Consider the following 4,373-nt stretch of genomic DNA (forward strand, 5'->3'; position numbering starts at 1 on the left):
ACACTGAAAGAAAAAAAAATGCCAGCAAAATTTATATACGAAGCAGAATTGTCCCTCAAATATGATGTTAAAACATTTCTACATCAACAGAAATGAAGGAAAACAAAAACCAGACCAATTTTACAAGGAATGCTACAGTTTGTGTTCTGGATACCTAGTGCTGCTCTGACAACAATATACCACAAATGGGAAGGCCTTAACAAACAGGAGTTTATTCTCTTACAGTTCAGGAGGCTAGAAGGCTGAATTCAAAGTGCCAGGCTCTAGAGGCTGTGTGAAAGCCCCTCGACCTTGTCCTTCAGCTCTGGCTGTTGCTCCTGGCCCACTGAAGCTACAGGCATCACTTCACCCAGGCAGCTACTGGCTGCTGAGGCTAACAAGCTCAAGGTCAACAAATAAAATGGCACAGTCACAATGTTATCAAACCACATGGCAGGCCATTAATTCAAGTCCATTGAAAGTCCCAAAGTTGGCAGAGCATGGCAAGCTGCTGAATAATAACCTGGCTACATGCAAGGTCCAAGTGTGCTAAAAGCTAGAGACTGTCCCTGAAGCTTCTCATTATATACAAGATACAGACCACATCCCAAAGGTAGCTACTCAGCTGCTTGTTCTAGATCTCACCATGGAGTTGATTGCAATTCTCATCATGGGGAATAACTACCACCAGCTGCCCAACCACTCAACCAGGCTCAGCCAAGTTGACATACAAATTTAACTATCACAGTGTGTCCTTCAGACAGACAACCAAAAGCATGAGATAGCAACCTATGATTGACATCACATCACCTCGAAATCAATGCACATATACCCACTTAGTTCTAGTGTCATAGTGGATAAGGCATTTGGCTGCTAACCAGAAGGTCAGCAGTTCAAACATGTCAGCTGCTCTATGGAAGGAAGATGGGGTGATTTACTTCCATAAAGATTTACAGACTCGAAATCCATTAGGGATTGCTGAGAGTCGGATTTGACTCAATGGCAACAACCTTTGATTAAGACATATGACATCAACCAGAAATCAACTGATGTATAGAAGTATCAAAAATGAAATAAAACTTCAAGACTGAATATAAAGAACTGTTGTTGTTCTTGTTAGCTGCTGTTGAGTCAGCTCCAACTCATAATGACCCTATATACAACAGAACAAAACACTGCCTGGTCCTGTACCAGTCCAACAATCCTTGCTGTACCCAAGCCCATCGTTAAAGCCACTGTGTCAATTTACCTCATTGAGGGCCTTCACCTCTTTAGCTAACCCTCTACTTTATGAAGCATGATATCTTTCTCCAGGGAATGGTCCCTTCTGACAACATGACTAAAGTAAGTGGGATGAAGTCTGGCCATTCTCGCCGCCAAGGAACATTCCAGCTGCACTTTTCCAGGACAGATTTCTTCGTTCCTCTGGCAGTCCATGGTACTTTCAGTATTTTTTTGCCAACACCACAACTCAAAAACATCAACTTTTCTATCTTCCTCGCTCATTGTCCAGCTCTCACACACATATGAGGTGATTGAAAATGCCATGGCTTGGGTTAGGCACACCTTAGTCTTCAAGAAGACATCTTTCCTTCATCACTTTAAAAAGGTCTTTTTCAGCAGGTTTGCCCACTGCAATATATCATCTGATGTCGATTGTGAAACCAAGTAATATGAAATCTTAAACAACTTCAGTCTTTTCTCCATTTATTGTGATGCTGGTTATTGGTACAGTTGTGAGGGCTTTTGTTTTCTTTATGTCAAGGTATAATCCATACTTAAGGTTGTAGTTTTTGATCTTCATCAATAAGTGCTTCAAGTCATCCTCACTTTCAGCAAGCAAAGTTGTGTCATCTGCATATTACATGTTGTCAAAGAGTCCTCCTCAAAACCTGATGCCATATTCTTCTTCATATAGTCCAGCATCTCAGATTATTTGTTCAGCATATAGATTGAATAACTATGGTGAAAAGATACAACACTGATGCACTTCTTTTCTGATTTTAAACCATGCTGAATCCCCTTGTTCTGTTCAAATGACAGCCTCCTGGTCCTTGTACAAGTTCCTGATGAACACAGTTGAATGTTCTGGAATTCCCATTCTTCTTAATATTATCCATAATTTATTATTATCCACACAATCAAATGTTTTTGCATAGTCAATAAAACACAAGTAAATATCTCTCTGAGATTCTTGGCTTTCAGCCAAGATCCATCTGATTTCAGCAATGATATCCTTCATTTGACATCTTCTTCTGAATCCAGCTTGCAGTTCTAGAAGTTCTCTGTCAATATACTGCTGCAAACATTTTTTAATTATCTTCAGCAAGATTTTACTTGCAAGTGGTATTAATGATATTGTTCAATAATTTCCACATTCTGCAGGATCACCTTTCTTTGGAATGGATAAAAATATGGATCTTTTCCAGTCAGTTGGCCAGGTAGCTGTCTTCCAAATCTCTTGGTATAGAAAAGTGAATACCACTACTGGAAAATCCATTTGTTAAAACATCTCAGTGGATATTCCATCAGTTCCTAGAGCCTTGTCCTTTGCCATTTCCATCAGCACAGTTTGGACCTCATCCTTCAGTACAATTGGTTCTTGATCATATGTCACTTACTGAAATGGATGAACATTGACCAATTCTTTTTGATATAGTGACTTTTTTGGTACAGTGACACTGTGTATATCTTCCATCTTCTTTTGATGTTTCATGAATCATTCAATATTTTGCCCATGGAAACTTTTAATACTGCAACTAAAGGCTTGATTTTTTCTTCAGTTATTTCACCTTGAGAAGTGCTGAATATGTTCTTCCATTTTCATTTTCTAACTCCAGGTCTTTGCACATTTCATTATAATAATTGAATTTGTCTTCTGGAGCTGCTCTTTGAAATCTTCAGCTCAGCTCTTTTATCTTGTCATTTCTTCCATTTGCTTTAGCTACTCTCCATTCAAGGACAAGTTTCAGAGTCTCTTCTGACATGAATCTTGGTATTTTTCTTCATTTTCTGTTTTTTTAATGACCTTTGCTTTCTTCATGGATGATGTTCTTGATGTCATTCCACAATTCCTCTGGTTTTCGGTCACTGGTGTTCAATGTATCAAATCTACTCTTTAGGTAGTCTATATATTCAGGAGGGATATAATCAAGGTCACATTTTTGCTTCTGTGAACTTCTTTTAATTGTCTTCAACTTAAACTTAAACTTGCATATGAACAGTTGGTGGTCTGTTCTACAGTCAGCTCCTGGCCTTGTTTTCACTGAAGATATTGAATTTCTCCAAGGCCTCTTGCCACAGATGTAGTCAGTCTGATTCTTGTGTACTCCATCTGATGAATTCCACATGTATGGTTGATGTTTGTGTTGTTGAAAAAAGGTGTTTGCAAGGAATAAGTTGTTTGTCTCACAAAATTCTATCATGCTATCTCTAGTGGGGGTGGGGACTGAGTTGCTCCACTTACCTGGATCCCTGACTGCTTCTTTGCTCTGTTGTCCCCTCTGGCTTCTCTTTCTCCTGCTTTCCTGGCTGGTGGGGGTGGGGCCTGGGTCCCTCCCCTTACCTGGAATGGCGTGGCATTCATCATCACAAAGGATGTTTCATGATCTGTCCTGAAGTACAATGCTGTCAGTGATAAGATAATATCCATATGCCTACAAAAAGGCTAGTTAATATGACTATTATTAAAATTTATGCACCAACCACCAAATCCAAAGATGAGAAAATTGAAGATTTTTATCAACTTTCTGTAGTTTGAAATTGACTGAACATGAAATCAAGAAGTGTCAGTTATCACTGGTGACTGAAATGCAAAAATTGGAAACAAAGAAGAATCACTGGTAGTTGGAAAATTTGGCCTTGGTGACAGAAATAATACCGGAGATTGCATGATAGAATTTTGCAAGACCAAAGACTTATTCATTGCAAATACCTTTTTTCAACAATACAAACAGCAGCTATATGTGTGGACTATACCTGATGGAGTACATAGGAATCAGATTGACTACATCTGTGGCAAGAGGTGATGGAAAAGCTCAACATCTTCAGCCAAAACCAGATCAGGAGCTGACTGTGGAAATGACCATCAATTGCTCATATGCAAGTTCAACTTGAAGTTAAAGACAATTAAAACAAGTCCAAACAGCTAGGATATGACCTGGAATATATCCCTCATGAATTTAGAGACCATCTAAAGAGTAGATTTGATGCAATGAACACCAATGACCAAAAACCAGAAGAATTGTGGGATGACATCAAGAACATCATCCATGAAGAAAGCAAGAGGTCATTAAAAAGATGAGAAAAAAAGAAAAGACAAAACTGGATGTCAAAAGAGATGCTGAAACTTGCCTTTGAACAGAAAGTAGCTAAAGCAAATGGAAGAAATGACC

Source organism: Orycteropus afer, unplaced genomic scaffold (genome assembly GCF_000298275.1).
Source record: "Orycteropus afer afer isolate SDZICR_OR568_19922 unplaced genomic scaffold, OryAfe1.0 scaffold00116, whole genome shotgun sequence".
NCBI lineage: Eukaryota > Metazoa > Chordata > Mammalia > Tubulidentata > Orycteropodidae > Orycteropus > Orycteropus afer.